The sequence below is a fragment of the Podarcis erhardii genome (assembly GCF_964252035.2).
Source record: "Podarcis erhardii genome assembly, chromosome: 8".
NCBI classification, from domain to species: Eukaryota; Metazoa; Chordata; class Lepidosauria; order Squamata; family Lacertidae; genus Podarcis; species Podarcis erhardii.
The window spans coordinates 85,055,739-85,074,477 of record NC_138499.1 but is presented as its reverse complement, the minus strand read 5'-3'; the positions used below and the strand labels follow the sequence as shown (position 1 = coordinate 85,074,477).

Below are 18,739 nucleotides of genomic sequence, written 5' to 3'. Positions count from 1 at the left end.
TTGTATTTTAAAAGTAAAATAGTTGTTTATTGCCTTGACATCTGCTGGGAGGGCGTTCCACAGGGCAGGCGCCACTACCGAGAAGGCCCTCCCTGTAACCTCACTTCATGCAATGAAGGAACCACCAGAAGGCCCTTGGCGCTGGACCTCAGTGTCTGGGCCGAACAATGGGGGTGGAGACGCTCCTTCAGATATACTGGACCGAGGCCGTTTAGGGCTTTAAAGGTCAACACCAACACTTTGAATTGTGCTCGGAAACGTACTGAGAGCCAGGGAGCCAATGAATATCTTTAGGACCCGTGTTATATGGTCTTGGCGGCCACTCCCAGTCACCAGTCTAGCTGCCGCATTCTGGATTAATTGCAGCTTCCGAGTCACCTTCACTATGTGAACTAGTGCCAAGTATTTCTCACTCGGATATCCAGAGAACAATTACTCAAAGCTTGTTCATTATAGGCAGCCCAAGACACGGTCAGCGTATCTCAATCGACCATATTCTCCCCCTGCCTCTTTGAAGGATGGAAACACAGGGTTAATTAAACCCTTTGCTTTCAAAATGCTTGTGATCAAAATTATGAGCGCTATGCTTTTCCTACTAGAGTCAATACTACGGAGCACTCCCAGGAAGCAAACTCTGCTGGAGCTTATTTGAATAGATGAAGAACATGAGAGTAACTAGTTGCAGAGAGTAGATTAGAAAGCTGCTGTTGCCATGGATATGCCAGGATTCTCTTTACAAATTCCTTGCAGCCAAAGAGCACTACATTATGCAGATACACCCAGGATCATGGGCTCTGTGCCTCCAGAGACCAGTTGCTGTGGAAGACGAGTGGGAAAAGGCTGCTGCGCTTAGAGCCAGAGTAAGACGTTCAAAGGCCCCGGGGCACTAAAAATATTATGGTGTCCCCTCCATAAAAACAATACTAAACTGTAAAACTTTTTTTCAAAATGACACAAAATTTACATACATGTCTGCCATGTGCATCATTTGACAGGATTTGATTTCCTTGTGTTATTTTGATCTATATTAGTAGTGTTGTATGTTTGTGGGAGGCCCAGATTCTCCTAAATTCCTGGGTGCTGGACTCTCCCCTTAATTCCTGGATTTAGTAAAAGTTAGAACTAATCAAGGTTTGATTAAACTTTGCCATGGAAACCCCCTGGATTTAGTTGTGCTAAAGAGCCAAGCTGGCTTGGCAGAGCTGGATGGATGGGCATTGTTGTTGTTGTTGTTGTTGTTGTTGTTGTTGTTGTTTAGTCATGTCTGACTCTTTGTGACCCCATGGAGCAGAGCACGCCAGACACTCCTGTCTTCCACTGCCTCCCACAGTGTGGTCAAACTCATGCTGGTAGCTTCAAGAACACTGTCCAACCATCTTGTCCTCTGCCGTCCCCTTCTCCTTGTGCCCTCCATCTTTCCCAACATCAGGGTCTTTTCCAGGGAGTCTTCTCTTCTCATGAGGTGGCCAAAGTATTGGAGCCTCAGCATCAGGATCTGTCCTTCCAGTGAGCACTCAGGGCTGATTTCCTTCAGAATGGATAGGTTTGATCTTCTTGCAGTCCATGGGACTCTCAACAGTAGACAAAGGCTGGTGATGGCCCATCCAAGAAGCCATCAGGGATCAAAGGGGAGTTGTGCCCCTTCTTTGATGGGTGCTAGTGGACAGAGGCGAATGCAAGGTCTAGGGCTTCAGCTTTGAATGCCATAGGCTTGCAGAGATCCTTGGAGGTGGTTGGCAGCGAGAAGGAGAAGAAGGGGCAGAAGTCCAAGTGATCTGGGGAGGACAAGCTGGAACAAAGAGACACAGAGCATGGCTTTTTGCTGTTCTTTTGAATCCAGTGCTGCCCTTAAGGGGGAAGCCAGACCCTCATAGGATGTGAATGCTCTGTAGTACCTCCATCTAGGTTCAGGTTGTGTTTATATGTGCAAATAAACCAGATATCATAAAGACACCACAGTCTCTTCCATGCCTCATTTCCGACAGGAAATACGGACCTGCAGCCTCTGGGAACTCCCACCTTTCAGAGACAGGGGTAGCCTAGAACTTGCCGATTAGAAGGTCGGCGGTTCGAATCCCCGCGACGGGGTGAGCTCCCGTTGCTCGGTCCCTGCTCCTGCCAACCTAGCAGTTCGAAAGCACATCAAAGTGCAAGTAGATAAATAGGTGTCGCTCCTGTGGGAATGTAAACAGAATTTCCGTGCGCTGCTCTGGTTCGCCAGAAGTGGCTTAGTCATGTTGGCCACGTGACCTGGAAGCTGTACGCCGGCTCCCTCGGCCAATAAAGCAAGATGAGTGCCGCAGCCCCAGAGTTGGCCATGACTGGACCTAACAGTCAGGGGTCCCTTTACCTTTTACCCAAGTTTTTGGATTGGCAGGAGTCTCTCCTTAAGACAGCACCACTGGCAGAAGTTCACGTGATGAGATGAGATGAGAGCTGCAACCCCTGAGTCGTCCGCAACTGGACCTAGGTGGCTCAAGAGTTTGATAATGATGATGAAAAGGACATATCAGAAAGTCTGAGGGATAAAACATTTCTAAGAGACTGTAGTAAGAATGACCCGTGTGCTTGAAAGGTAATGAAGCAAGAAGAGATTTGCTAATCTGTGGTTTAAATGGGGCAAGATCACAACATCCATCATCATGCATGGAATACCCTGGGAAATAGAGAACTGAGTGCAACTAGGATAGTTTGACTAATGCACAAAATATTTGTGCTTGGTGTAGCATACATTGTTATCATTAATTTCATTTCTACGCTACTTTATATTTTAAAGGGGGAAAAATCTCAAAACTGTTTACAACATATTAAGACATCAAAACAATCCAGAATAAAGTCAAATAAAAATATGCATTCAAAGCAACGTAATTAACATGAAACTAAAATATTATCTTAAAGATTTTAAAATAAAACATTACAAAGGAGTCAACGCCGCAAAGTTAACAGAAAAAAAACACCTTAAACATTTCAAAACAAAACATTACTTAAGGAAGTCAAATATAAAACTCACATTTAAACTATCACAATTAAGAAGAGAATAAAATGCTGTTTTAAGCATGAAACGTATCTGCTGCTGTTGCCGCCAGTTCTGCCAATGGTGGTTCATGGCGGATGGCAGCTGTGGAAGCTCAGGCTCAGTGACCTGGGTCTGCGCTAAGAGACAGCCAAGATGGTCTCTGGCCTCTTCAGCAGAGGCTAGTAGCATCCATGTGGCTGTTGTCGCATATATAAACAATCTTTTCTGGTCCTTTGGTATCTTGGTACCTATAATTCTTAGTAAAAAAACCAAACTTTTGGTTTTTTAACAAAAGTTTTTTAAAACATTTCCCCCCCATTTCATTATATATCATCTCCTATAATTTTTTACTTTACACGTCCACCATGTATGATAAAAGGTACCTTCTTTTTCTTTACATTTCCAGCAGATATTTGAACTGGTTCTGTACATTTTTGCTAATTTGACAGGTGTCAAATACCACCTATACACAGTGTCAGATTTATGTATAAGCTAAACAAGCTATAGCTTAGGGCCCCACTCTCTTGGGGACCCCAAAAAAATTTAAAGGAAAAAACAACTGGATGTACATTTCCAAAATATAAGATAAAAAACAAATAAAATAAAACCTACATACAGCAACAGTGTTTTTGTTGTGTAGGCTCCTATGATGTAAGTAATGGGCCCCACCTGCTAGCCTGCTCCCGAAAATATCACTGGTTCGCTCATTTTTATATATAGGGTGCAAATGGCTTTAGATACCTTTTAGGTCCATAAATCACCATATAGCATATATTCAACACAAAAAAGTGTCCATTTGTTGTTGACAAATGACAGCTGATGGATCCAAAAGCTAACAGATTATGCGGAATTAGATAGTTTATCAGAAAAAATAAACAACAAACCAAAACAGGAATTTATCTCAAAATGGGAAGTCTTCAAAGTTTATTCGAAAAACAATTACAGTAGTTTAAACTCTGTTGCAGCATTTGAATAATTTTAGTTATTCAACTTTAGTTTAGTTAAATTTAAGATAAATCAATAATTAGTTAATTTAAGATAAAAATGTGTATTGGCAACAAATAATAGATAATTGAAATAAGGAATGGACGGGAGGTCGGGTCTATAAGGACCGCTTTTTGCTTTATTGATTTGTAATTAATATTGTCTTTATCACTGTTTTGTTTGTATTTTTGTTTTGTTTTTTCCTTTTTGGGTGTATCAATAAAAAAGAAACAAAACAAAAAACAAAACAAAGGACAGCTGGACATATAAAGGGCCCCATTACCTTCAGTAGCTTAGGGCCTCATCAAACCTAAATAAGGCCCTGCCTACACATAATTTTCTAGACAGCATCTTAAAAAGCAGAGACATCACCTTGCCAACAAAGGTCCATATATTTAAAGCTATGGTTTTCCCAGTAGTGATGTATGGAAGTGAGAGCTGGACCATAAAGAAGGCAGATCGCCGAAGAATTGATGCTTTTGAATTATGGTGCTGGAGGAGACTCTTGAGAGTCCCATGGACTCCAAGAAGATCAAACCGATCCATTCTGAAGGAAATCAGCCCTGAGTGCTCACTGGAAGGACAGATCCTGAAGCTGAGGCTCCAATACTTTGGCCACCTCATGAGAAGAGAAGACTCCCTGGAAAAGACCCTGATATTGGGAAAGATGGAGCGCACAAGGAGAAGGGGATGACAGAGGGTGAGATGGTTGGACAGTGTTCTCGAAGCTACGAACATGAGTTTGACCACACTGTGGGAGGCAGTGGAAGACAGGAGTGCCTGGCGTGCTCTGGTCCATGGGGTCATGAAGAGTCGGACACGACTAAATGACTAAACAACAACAACAACATACATAATTTTCATATAATTTTCTTTCAGTGAACAACAGTTCTGTTTTCCACAGCTCCCATCATTTGTGACCATTGACCATGCTGGGAGTTCTCGTCTGCAGCATCTGGAAAGCAACATTTTGGTTATGCCTGGACAGAGAATGCCAAGAAGGGTCGTGTCAGAAGCAAGCACAATAGCTGATCAGGCACTTTGTTCGTTCCACATGCGAAGGCTGCTGAGTGGGGCAGGAGGGGGGGAACCCAATGATGACACTCTTCAAATACCCAAAGGACAGTCAAAACAGCTTGCTCTCTTCTGCCCAAGTGACTCTTGGACTGGGTCTCAGGGCTTGGGGTACAAGGGTACATGAGATGAACATGATAAGTTCTTTAAGAGCATTTTTTGAACCGCTGCGGTTGCATACAAGAATACTTGTGACCAAGGGATGGAAAGATCACAAGGCTCCAAAAATAACAGATTGGCAAATCAAATTACAGGAATTGGTGGAGACGGCTCAATTGACTAGCAAACTCAGAGGAAACTCAAAGCAAAAATTGGCGGGAAAATGGGATGGTTATAGAAGATATGTTCAAAAATACAATAATAGTTTTGACTCCGTGCTAGCATTTGAATGATAAAGGAACTAAAAGGAGGTGGACAACAATTAAGGATTTATTATGTTTTCAGAACATATTGGAAAATTTATATAGAAAGTTTTATTGTTTTGTGTACATTCGATTGTAAGATAAAATATATGCAAAGGGACTTGCCAGGAAGTCAAAGTTGAAGAAAAGATTTTGTAAGATAAAAGGGGGAAAATATTTACTTTCATTATTATCATTGTGTGTGTGTGTGTGTGTGTGTGTGTGTGTGTGTCTGTACATATGTGTGTTTTTGTATGGAATCTTTGGGAGGAAATTAGACGGTAAATAACAAATAACAAATTAAATATTGATGCATGTAGTTTTTATTTCTCAATTATATTTAGTGGTAGTATGGTTGCAATGTTTTTTGTAACATAAAATCGTTCAATAAAAGTGTTTTTGTTTTTTTTAAAGAGCATTTTTTGACAATCAAACCAGTTCCACAGGATGGGCAGGCACTTCCTCACTGGAGGTACCGTATTTTTCGCTCTATAAGACGCATCAGACCACAAGACACACTTAGTTTTTGGAGGAGGAAAACAAGAAAAAAAATATTCTGAATCTCAGAAGCCAGAACAGCAAGAGGGATCGCTGCGCAGTGAAAACAGCAATCCCTCTTGCTGTTCTGGCTTCTGGGATAGCTGCACAGCCTGCATTCACTCCATAAGACGCACACACATTTCCCCTTACTTTTTAGGAGGGAAAAAGTGAGTCTTATAGAGCAAAAATTACGGTATTTAAGCAGAGGCTGGACTGCAATCTCTTGGGGGTGTTCTGCCCCAGGAGGTCTTGCATTGAGTCCCAGGGGTTTAAGCTAAGCCTCTGGAGCTGTGCTGGGACCTGCCAGCGTCCAATAAGCCCAAGTTCTGTTTCGCTGGTGTTTTTTCATTTTTAAAAATCTTGTTGTTTGATGTGACATAAAAACATCTTGCAAACCTGCCATGCGTTTTACCTCGAGACTTGATTGATCTGATTCCCTTCCAATAAGCTCCGAAGGGGCAACGGCAACTTGGCGCTGTGCATTATTGTAATGAGCACTTTAAACTAAGCCTTCGCCATCTGCTGCGCTTCTCTGCAAAGAGGGTCTAATTTGCAGTTAAAAGAGGAAAAAGGGGAGAAACAAAGACGTCAACGTGCTCCTCCACAGCGGCATATTCTTCCTTGCATTTGTTGTATTATATCTAGGTCAGTGTTTTTCAACCACTGTTCCGCGGCACACTAGTGTGCCGCGAGATGTTGCCTGGTGTGCCGTGGGAAAAATTGAAAAATTCAAAAGATTTAAAAATAAATATTTTATAATTTTTCATATTTCTGTTTACTTACTATTTCATAATAAAGTAATTATAAAATACTTTCTTTGTGTTTATTTGATTCCTATTCAAGAGAATTACTTTATATATAGTCAATATAGGCACAGAGTTAATTTTTTAAACATTTTCTAATGGTGGTGTGCCTCGTGATTTTTTTCATGAAACAAGTGTGCCTTTGCACAAAAAAGGTTGAAAAACACTGATCTAAAGTGTGAACAAAGAAAGAGTTGGGCGATTGCAAAAATAAAATAAAATAGTGTTTCACGCTCCTCAATTCACCAAAGTAGTAGAAAGTTTCAGGGACAGCTTTTGGGTGGTTAAATTCCTTTGTGAGGAGGAAATGCTGGAGAATTGTATATTTTCACATATACAAATTGAGCCCTGGAGAATCACCTGTCTGGGAAGCAGCATCCAGTCTGAAAAGCTTGCAGGTGGTGTGAGATTTCTCTTCTTCTGATTGTTACTGGCTGAATTGTATTTAATTAAGGTGGTTTCCGGGACGTGGTTGGCGCTGTGGGTTAAACCACAGAGCCTAGGACTTGCCGATCAGAAGGTTGGCGGTTTGAATCCCCATGACGTGGTGAGCTCCCGTTGCTCGGTCCCAGCTCCTGCCAACCTAGCAGTTTGAAAGCATGCCAGTGCAAGTAGATAAATAGGTACCACTCCGGTGGGAAGGTAAACGGCGTTTCCGTGCGCTGCTCTGGTTCGCCAGAAGCGGCTTTATCATGCGGGCCACATGACCCGGAAGCTGTACACCGGCTCCCTTGGCCAATAAAGCAAGATGAGTGCCGCAACCCCGGAGTCGGTTACGACTGGACCTAATGGTCAGGGGTCCCCTTTACCCTTTACCTTAATTGACACCAAACCAGTATATGAATTAAAACACAGTCATTCTTTGAAAATTTGCAATGCCAAATTTCCCTCCCTCCGGGGCGGAGGACAGAGTGTGTGTGGGTGCAGTGGGTGCAGTCTGCCCCAGGTGTCACCACTGAGGGGGGTGACGAAATGCCAGGTGGCACTCAGCGCGGGGCCTGCAGCACGCCTGAGCCACGTGTCTCTCCTGGGAGAGACACCATGGCTCGGGAACGTGCAGGCTCCACGCTACCCAAACAGTCTGCCCACTGTCTCCCCACCAGCTGTAGGGTGGCTGAGTGGGAGGAGGCAGGCAGACTCTGGATAATAATAATAATAATAATAATAATAATAATAATAATAATTTATTATTTATACCCCGTCCATCTGGCTGAGCCTCCCCAGCCACTCTGGGTGGCTCCCAATCAAGTGTTAAAAACAGTACAGCGTTACATATTAAAAACTTCCCTGAACAAGGCTGCCATAAGATGTCTTCTGTATGTCAGGTAGTTGTTTATCTCTTTGATATCTGGTGGGAGGGCGTTCCACAGGGCGGGTGCCACTACTGAGAAGGCCCTCTGCCTGGTTCCCTGTAACATGGCTTCTCGCAGCGAGGGAACCGCCAGAAGGCCCTTGGCGCTGGATCTCAGTGTCCGGGCTGAACGATGGGGGTGAAGACGCTCCTTCAGGTATACTGGACCGAGGCCATTTAGGGCTTTAAATGTCAGCACCAACACTTTGAATCGTGATCAGAAATGTACTGGGAGCCAATGCAGATCTCTCAGGACCGGTGTTATGTGGTCCCGGCGGCCACTCCCAGTCACCAGTCTAGCTGCCGCATTCTGGATTAATTGCAGTTTCCGGGTCACCTTCAAAGGTAGCCCCATGTAGAGCGCGTTGCAGTAGTCCCGATGCAGTAGTCCCAGTCTGCATTGGGAACGTAATACAGTGAACCCCCTAGAACCTCGCACTGCTTGGAGGTTAGGGTGATGTGCAACAGGATGAAGGGTGGTATAGAAATGTAATAAATAAAAAACCAAAAAAAACCCTCAATAATATGAGGCTGCCTTTAAAGGAAACCCAGAAACTTGAGCTGCTGCAGAATACAGCTCATGTGTTTATTGAAGCCAGATGGCTGGTGCATATCACATATCTGTACCAGTTGGGGTGGTTCATTTCCCAGTCCACATTCAAAGTGCTAATTTTGGTCTTTAAAGCCCTAACCGGTTTGGGGTCAGGCTGTGAACTACTGATCCTCTTGGGCTTGCTGATCAGAAGGTTGGCGGTTCAAATCCCCACAAAGGGGTGAGCTCCCATTGCTCTGTCCCAATTCCTGCTAACCTAGCAGTTCGAAAGCACACCTGTGCAAGTAGATAAATAGGTACCACTGTGGCGGGAAGGTAAACAGCGTTTCTGTGTGCTCTGGCTTCTGTCACGGTGTCCCATTGCACCAGAAGCGGTTTAGTCCTTCTGGCCACATGACCCGGGAAAGCTGTCTGTGGACAAATGTCGGCTCCCTCAGCCTGAAAGCGAGATGAGCGCCACAACCCCATAGTCGCCTTTGACTGGACTTAACTGTCCAGGGATCCTTTACCTTTTGTTTACCTTTTTTTACCTTTACTCATGCTTTAAAATCAGAGAAACTGGCAGACACCAGGGGGAGGACCTCCTCAGCAGTGCGTGGCCAAGAGATGGTCACTTTGCCCCTTCCATTATAGTATTCAAGGGGGCTTTCTAAAAACCACTTGTTTCAAAAGGCTTTTAATTGATGGGCACACACATTGCTGTTTTATTTTATTGCTGTTACTTTGGAAATGGTACTATTGGGACCGAATTATATTTTAAGGCTTACGACATATGTTATGATATTGACTGAAACAAAATCCCCATCTTCTACCAACCCTTAACACAGAATAAGTCCATGCAATTCATCCCTTGAGGTCTTGGGCAGTGTATTTCTTGATTAACGTGTGTGTTTATGAAATTCTAAATGCACTTTGATGTTGCTGTAAAAACAAAGTAGCATGTTAATCCTAAATTAGGCTTTCTGCATAAGCACTCAATAGCCAGTCAAGTTGAATTTCACCACTCATGGAAACGATTGTTTTACCAAAGCGCTCTCTATTGGCAAGGGGTAGATACTGCAGAACCTGGTGTTTGTTTTGGCTCTACAAAGCAAACGGCTCTTTCCATGTTAGAAACCCGCTTTAAAGTTTAAGGCAGTCTCTTTTAACTATTCATGAAGGCACTAAGAGATGCCATCGGGGGATTGGGGGTGAGGCGCCATCGACAAATGACACACAGTTCTCTCTGTTCCATATGAACGAGCAGAGGCAGGTCCGGTGTTGCCTGGAGGTGGCAATGCGCTGAATCAGGAAAAGACAGAGGTGCTGTGCCCTGTGGGATCTCAGATTAGGAAACTGGAGAAATGACCTGTTTTGGATGAGATTGAACTCTGCTTAAAAGAACAGGTATGTAACTTGAGGGCGTTCAAGAGATCCAGCTTTAGCTCTGGAGGCTAAAGTGGCTTCAGTGGACCTGAGCTCCTCTTTCTAGCTACAGCTGGTTTGTCAGCCATGACCATTGCTGGACAAAGAAATCCTGGCCCCAGCAACTCAGGCTCTGGCTAACTTCCAGGCAGGACTGTTGCAATGTGGTGGCCCCCAAACCTGCATTGGTTACTAATTTGCTTTCAACCCTAATTCAAGGGACTTATACAGTATGGACAATGGAAACTACTTGGGTCCCAAATATATGTAGTGTCTCCATTTGTATCAACCTACCCAAGTTTTTGGATTGGCAGTGGTGCTGTGGGTTAAACCACAGAGCCTAGGACTTGCCGATCAGAAGGTTGGCTGTTTGAAACCCCACGATGGGGTGAGTTCCTGTTGCTCGGTCCCTGCTCCTGCCAACCTAGCAGTTCGAAAGCATGTCAAAGTGCAAGTAGATAAATAGGTACCACTCTGGCGGGAAGGTAAACGGCATTTCCGTGCACTGCTCCGGTTCGCCAGAAGTGGCTTAGTCATGCTGGCCATATGACCCCAAAGCTGTACGCCGGCTCCCTCGGCCAGTAAAGCGAGATGAGCGCCGCAACCCCCGAGTCGGCCACGACTGGACCTAACAGTCAGGAGTCCCTTTACCTTTTACCCAAGTTTTTGGATTGGCAGGAGTCTCTCTTTAAGACAGCACCACTGGCAGTAGTTCACGTGGCAGCAAACACGAGAGGGGCATCTCCGGGGCAGCCCCCCCAGGGTCATGGAATGCCCTCCCCTCCAAGGTGTATCTTCCACCAATACGATATGCTTTCTGTTGTCAAGCCAAGTAATACCGCTTTGCTCATCCTTTAGTGTGTGGAGTGGAAGTACTCAAGTTGTTCCTGCAGAATGCTGTTAAATTCTGTATTCATTGCAGGTGTTAACTACAGCGGTACCTCGGTTTTCAAACGCCTCCGTAGTGAAAGGTTTCGGAACTCAAATGCTGAAAACCCTGAATTAAATGCCTTGGTTTTCGAATGCGCCTCGGAAGTTGAACAGGAAAGGCAGTTTCCATTTCGACTTTTCCGAATTGAGGCTTCCATTTCAAGGCTTCCGCTATCAGTTTTGGAACTTGAAAAGGCTTCCACAATGGATTATGTTCGAAAACCGAGGTACCACTGTATTGCTTTTACGTTTTATATTGTTGTCAGGGGCTCAGGAGCAGAGGCACAGGGGAGAGAGGAAATGGAGAGCAAAGGGGAAGAATCTGAGGGCAGCGTAGGGGAGTATGACAGTGGCACGAGAGATTCCATGAGCTTCTCCAGCGAATCAGAAGATTCCCAGAGGGGGGCGCCGAGGGCCAGGGCAAGGGGGGTCCCAGGGGGGATGCACCAGAAGCAAGGGGCCAGCGGGGACTCCCAAAGCAGCAGCGGGAGATCAGGACCAGCTCCCCCACCAGAGCGTAGTGGGGGGGAAGAGTCCCATGTATCAGGGCCAGCGTCTCCTCCAGCAGGGAGAGAAGATGAGTCAGGGCTGACCACGCCTCTATCGGAGAGTGAGGGAACGGAGGGGAAGTCAGGTCCAGCTAGCCTCCCTGAAGGGGGAAGCAGTGACAGGAGCAGTGTAACGGTCAGGAGAAAGGTTGCCGGCTGGGCGCGCGCGCCAAGTTCGAATGTACAGGCGCGCAGGACAGCAGAAAACCCGGATTGGGAACCAGGTCCTAAAGCCCGCCGGAGGCAGGGGGAAGACTCAGGGGACTCAGCGTCAGAAGAGTCTAGAAAGGGCAAGACCCCAGCGGACAGGCGGACCCAGAGGAGGAAAGAGCAAAGGAAGAGGTGGAGCAAGGCTAGAGTCTTAAACTGGTGTCTGGGGGGAGGAGATTCAGACGGAGCTTCAGCGGTCTAGAGTTTGAGACGTAGAGCTGCGCGCCGCGGCTTTGAAATCGAAACTGAACTTCAATAAAGACTTTTGTATATAACAACAAACTGGCGTTGGTCCTTTGTGAGCTGGGACCTTGGGCAGCTCTGACAGTAAGCTCCGTCTCCATAAAAATAGAACCCTCGCAGCGTGAGTTGGCGCAGCGAGGGGCAAAACTTGGTGTTTTGCGAGCTCACGAAGATCGGCAAAGATGACTACAGAGGACAAGGTGAAAGACCTGCAAGAAGCAGTCACGAGGCTTTACGCAGAAATAGCAGCATCCAGAAAGAGAGAGGAAGAAGCAGTAGCGCTCTGCCGGGATCTGCAAACCAGGTGGGAACGTTTGGGCAAAGAGGGACTGCCAGGACCCAAGCCGGAGGGAGTTGGCCTCGGGAAGAGGGGGGGCAGCATCGTAGCCCACTTCAACGGGAACCTGCAGCAGTATCCTAACTTCAGAGCAGACATAGTTTTCGCGCTCAATTTGCTTCGGAAAGACTTTAGAGATGAGGAGGAGAAAGTAGGCTTCATAATAACTCATCTGCATGGGGAAGCTAAATCGTGGCTGCGCAATTTATGGCGCGAAAATGACCCCGCCCTCCAAGATTCAAAAGCCTTTATCAAGGCTATGGACGATTGTTTTAAATCGACGGTAGATGTGGATGTGGCCAGGAGGGAAATGCATGGGCTGAAGTAGGGCAAAGCCACTGTGAGACAATATCACTCCCGCTTTTTTGCGTTAGTAAATGTGCTGGGCTGGGAGAAGGACTCCGCTGCCGTCAGGGATCTGTTCTGGGAGGGGCTGAATGGGGCCGTGAAAGATGAGCTGGCGAGGGGGGAGAGACCCAACAGCACCACAGAAGTCATCCAAAGAGCGCTGGCGATAGGGGTGCGCCTGGAAGAACGCCCTTGGAGCAGGGATGAGGGATGTATGGCACGCACACCAGCCAGAACAACTCCCTTCCTACCCAGAGAGACAGCGCGCGCGCAGTCCACGCCTCCACTGGGGGGGGGGGGGAGAAGAGCCGATGGAGATAGGTGGTGCCAGGGCTCAGACAGCAACCAGAGCCCAAACACCAGGAGCAGTCAAGGCGAAGGCTCCTAGAGGGAGCAGGAAGTGTTATATCTGCAACAGTGCACAGCACATGGCCAGAGTGTCCCCAGAGGCTCCAGAGGCACACTGCAGCCTCAGCAACAGTAAGGGGAGCAGTTCAGCAGGGGGAACAGCTGCAGGGAAACGACGAAGCCTGGTTGGAGGCAGAGGCACTGGGGCCCAGCCAGGCGAGTCAGTGAAGCAGCCCACAGAGATTTTACAGCCCACAGACCCCCTCCCGCCCAAACCAGTGGTGCAACTCACCGCATCGCTCCAGCTGCCCAATGGACTCACCCTGGAAGTCCCTATTACCATTGACTGTGGTAGTAATGCAGACTTTGTAGGAGTGGATTTCATCAAGCAACATTGCATAGCGCTCCTACCAGCCACGATGCCCCTAAACGTCATCACGGTCGATGGCAGAGAGCTACTGGGAGGACAGGTGGTACAGCAAACACAGCCAATGGTAATGCAAATTGGAAATCACCGCGAAGTCATCAGCTTCAATGTCACCCACCTGTCGGACACGCCCATAGTGTTGGGCATGAGTTGGCTGGATAGGCACAGCCTGGCATTAGCATGGTACCAGCGTCAATTGACCTTTTGCTCCTCCTACTGCGCAGAACACTGCATCCTGACCAGCCAGGAAGATGAGGGGCAAGAGGATGAACTACAGCTACACTTAGGCATGCTGCAAGCGGTACCCAACAAGTACAAGGCGTTTTTGGAGGTCTTCTGCGAGAAGGAAGCGGACAAGCTGCCTCCCCACAGGCCCTACGACTGCAAGATTGACCTCCTGCCGGGGGCGACGCTGCCGACTGGGAAACTGTATTCCATGTCTGAAGACGAACTGCAAGAACTCAGGGAGTTCATAGATCACAACTTGAAGCGAGGATTCATCCAAGAATCCAAAGCAGTGGGGGGCAGTCCCGTGTTTTTCGTGAAGAAGAAAGACACGCCCCAACAGAGGCTGGTAGTTGATTACAGAATCCTCAATTCAAAGACAAAGCCCACAGCATTCCCCATGCCCAAGATCGACGACCTGCTCGCGACGGTGAGGAAGGGACGCATCTTCACCAAGTTGGATCTACGAGGGGCGTACAACCTTATACACATGCGGGAGGGCGATGAGTGGAAGACGGCCATGTTTACGCCTTTAGGCACCTATGAATATCGAGTTATGCCGTTTGCTTTGCAAAATGGCTCCCATTGTTTCCAAGCCTTCATGCACCACGTGTTAGCGGGACTCCTCTACAAGAAGTGCATCTGCTTCCTAGACGACATCCTGATCTTCTCGGAATCGCAGGAGGCTCACGAGAGAGACGTCAAGGAGGTCCTGCAGAGACTACGGGAGCACAGACTTTACGCCAAACTGGAGAAGTGCCAGTTCGACATGACGGAGGTGGATTTCCTGGGCTACAAGCTGTCCGACAAGGGACTCGCCATGGACAGCACCAAGGTCCGCTCGATGTTGGACTGGAAGAGCCCGCGCAATCGGAAGGAGGTCCAGAAGTTCGTCGGTTTCGCCAACTTTTATCGCAAGTTCATCAAGGGGTTCGCGATGGAGACGGCGGCCATCACGGACACCCTCAGCTCCAAGAAGAAGAAGTTCACCTGGACGGACCAGGCGGAGCAGTCCTTTCGGAGACTCAAGCATCTCTTCGCGTCCGAAGAACAGCTGCTACACGTAAACCCCAGCAAACCAATGAGGGTTGAAACGGACGCCTCAGACAGAGTGGTGGGGGCGGTCCTGTTGCAGCAAGATCCGCAAGGGGACTGGAGGCCATGCGCATTCTACTCCCGGAAACTCAACAAGTCGGAACAGAACTACACCATCTGGGACAGGGAGTTGCTGGCCATTCATGCAGCCTTCAAGGCGTGGCGGCACTTCCTCATCGGAGCCAAACACACAGTACAGGTCTGCACGGACCATAAGAACCTGGAGTACTGGCACACGACGCGGTTCCTGAACCAGAGACACATCCGCTGGGCGGAGTTCTTTGCGGATTTCGACTTCCGGATAGAATACATCCCGGGACACAACAACGTCATGGCGGATGCACTGTCCAGGAAGCCGCAGTATCTCGAGGAAGCGGCACCGGTGGCGGCCAAACACATTTTCGCACTGAAAGCGTGGACGTGCGCTGCAGCCACCGTGGACCTGGACGCGGTACGTCGCGCGCTGCAGATGGATTCGTTTGCACAATCCAAGATGGAGGAGGTGCGAAGAGGCACAGCGAAGGACGACGAGTTCCAGATACGCGATGGACTGCTCATCCGCAAAGGGGCCCTCTACGTGCCGGGAGACGACCTCCACGCAAAAGTACTGCAGCAGTTACACGACGCGCCCAGCGCCGGGCACTTTGGCAAGGACAAGACGGCGGAATTAGTAGCCAGAGACTTTTGGTGGCCCAAGATGAGGGGAGAAGTCGCAGATTACGTCACTAGGTGTGACACATGCCAAAGGGCCAAACCAGTACACAGGCCACCAGCGGGACTGCTGGAACCGCTACAGACGCCGCTCGAACCGTGGGAGAAAGTGGCCCTGGACTTTGTCACAGATCTGCCCAGCTCGCGAGGCAAAACAGCGGTACTCGTGGTCGTAGACCTGTTCACCAAGATGGCGCACTTCATTCCTTGCGCGAAGGTGGCCACAGCGGAACAGACCGCCAAGCTGTTCATAGACCACGTGTTCAAAGTTCACGGCTTACTGCGGTCCATCCTGTCCAACCGGGGTCGCCAATTCATCTCCAGCTTCTGGCAGAAGCTGCTGGGCATCCTGAACGTCAAGATCAACTTAGCATCGGCAAGACACCCGCAGACCAACGGACAAGCGGAGAGGGTCAACGCCATCATGCAGCAGTACCTGCGATGCTACGCGAATCAACAGCCCTCGACCTGGGTGGACTACCTACCGCTGGCTGAGTTTGCCTACAACAACACGAAGTACGTGTCTACGGGGGTGACACCGTTCTTCGCCAACAATGGGCGGCATCCCAGAACCTTCCCGGGGTTGGAGACGAAGGGGGAGGGGTAGCCACGGGGAGCAGAGGCCTTGGCAGCGGAGTTACAGGAGGTCCACGAGCAACTCTGAAGGCACTTGGAGCTAGCAAAACACGCCTACAAAATGCAGGCAGACAGGCACAGGAGAGTCGGGGAAGACATCCAGGTGGGGGACTGGGTCTGGTTAGCAGCCCAGGCAGTGCCGGCCAGGACGTTAGCTAAGAAGAAGCTCAGACACAAGCAGCTAGGGCCTTATCAACTCGAGGCACAAATCAATCCAGTGGCCTTCCGGTTGACACTCCCGCAGGACTCCAGAATGCACCCGGTCTTTCATAGATCAGTGCTCACACCCTACAAGGAACCCCACAGGTTTCAGGCGCCAGGGAACGCACCAGACCCACTCAGCAAATCGCCAACAAGGGGGGGGGGGTCACCGAGGGCGGCGCCACTCAACGAGGTCACAGAGATTTTAGACTCGAGATGGGGGGAAGAGGGGGTTGAATATCTCCTCGCCAGGGAAGGTACCACGGCCAGCACCAACAGGTGGGTACCGTACTATGCCGTGGAGGAGCACTACCTCAAAGACGAGTTCCATGCACTCTTCCCACACAGACCTATGCCGGCAGATTATTTCGACGACTATCTTTTCACACCCACACTTTCAGCCAGCACGTTCCAGGGGTTCTCATCAGCTGAGGAAATGGCGCCAGAAACAAGCTCCCCAGAGGGATCACTCTCGGGGTTTGTCACAGACCGCTCTTATTGGTGGGACAATCAACAGGAGGTGGGGTGGAGCAGGGAACTGCTGAGGGGGCCCTTACACACAGCATCACCCGAGGCAACAGGGGGAGAGAGGGACATGGACGTGTTGGGGGAGGATCCTGGGTTCGAGCACAGCTGCAGAGAGATGGAAGCAGAGGAGATCGACGTCAACGAGCCCATTACGGACTGGCCGGATCCAGCTGGCCGGCTGCCCACCAGGGGGGAAGAACTGTATCCCGCACTCACCCCCACAGCACTGGAGCACCCGGAACCCGCACCCGAAGAGGGGGAGGGGGGAAGGGGGGGCTTCGAGGGGGGGATGGATGTCAGGGGCTCAGGAGCAGAGGCACAGGGGAGAGAGGAAATGGAGAGCAAAGGGGAAGAATCTGAGGGCAGCGTAGGGGAGTATGACAGTGGCACGAGAGATTCCATGAGCTTCTCCAGCGAATCAGAAGATTCCCAGAGGGGGGCGCCGAGGGCCAGTGCAAGGGGGGTCCCAGGGGGGATGCACCAGAAGCAAGGGGCCAGCGGGGACTCCCAAAGCAGCAGCGGGAGATCAGGACCAGCTCCCCCACCAGAGCGTAGTGGGGGGGAAGAGTCCCATGTATCAGGGCCAGCGTCTCCTCCAGCAGGGAGAGAAGATGAGTCAGGGCTGACCACGCCTCTATCGGAGAGTGAGGGAACGGAGGGGAAGTCAGGTCCAGCTAGCCTCCCTGAAGGGGGAAGCAGTGACAGGAGCAGTGTAACGGTCAGGAGAAAGGTTGCTGGCTGGGCGCGCGCGCCAAGTTCGAATGTACAGGCGCGCAGGACAGCAGAAAACCCGGATTGGGAACCAGGTCCTAAAGCCCGCCGGAGGCAGGGGGAAGACTCAGGGGACTCAGCGTCAGAAGAGTCTAGAAAGGGCAAGACCCCAGCGGACAGGCGGACCCAGAGGAGGAAAGAGCAAAGGAAGAGGTGGAGCAAGGCTAGAGTCTTAAACTGGTGTCTGGGGGGAGGAGATTCAGACGGAGCTTCAGCGGTCTAGAGTTTGAGACGTAGAGCTGCGCGCCGCGGCTTTGAAATCGAAACTGAACTTCAATAAAGACTTTTGTATATAACAATGAACTGGCGTTGGTCCTTTGTGAGCTGGGACCTCGGGCAGCTCTGACAATTGTGTATTTTAATTTTATACTAATGTACATCCCTTGCCCTGGGACCATTTGGAGAAATGCGGTCTATAAATGTAATTAAGTAGTTAAGTGCTTTACAGAGCATGCTTCCTTCTTACTCACCACCTAATTTCCAAGTCTGTACTGTCCAGCTTCACGATCAAGGCAAGAACTTACTGGGTAATATGTGACGCTGTTTCAAGAACTTTAAGCAGGCATGGGAAACCCTTTATCATCTCTGACCCTTGTCAGTGTTGGTGGAGGTAATAGGAACACCTTTATAAAGCCCTTAACAGTTACTCTTTACATGGGGGGGGGGAGGTCCCATTCACACCCATGGAAGCTTTTATTCAAATGCAAACAGCAGGTACAGGGTCTGCAATCCAGATCAGAAGCCCCCTGTAAACACCACGACCCGAGCCAGGGTCATGGTCTGCATCAGGACCTTCACAGCTGCAATTCATTTTTTACACATCTAGAACATTAAAAGTGCTTTATTTGGGTATACAGTGTTTATTATCTGCACTCCCCCCCACCTGATATGTGGCAAGTGGGCACATCTCAGGAAATGCCCTTTGTGTAGTTGTTAAGTGCTTTTCTGCCTCCCCTTCACTGGCAGCTTTCTGGCACGCTTTTAAGAACTAGACTTTTCCCAAAGCATTGGGCAGGACGATGAATTGTACCTCCCAATTTGATTTTAATCTGGGT

General features: G+C 48.8%; 1 long non-coding RNA gene across 1 annotated transcript in view; it reads left to right on the top strand.

Moving 5' to 3' along the window:
• The window catches only part of LOC309347972, a 151,861-nt gene that overhangs the window by 77,037 nt on the left and 56,085 nt on the right, over window positions 1–18,739 (top strand). The window lies entirely within an intron of this gene.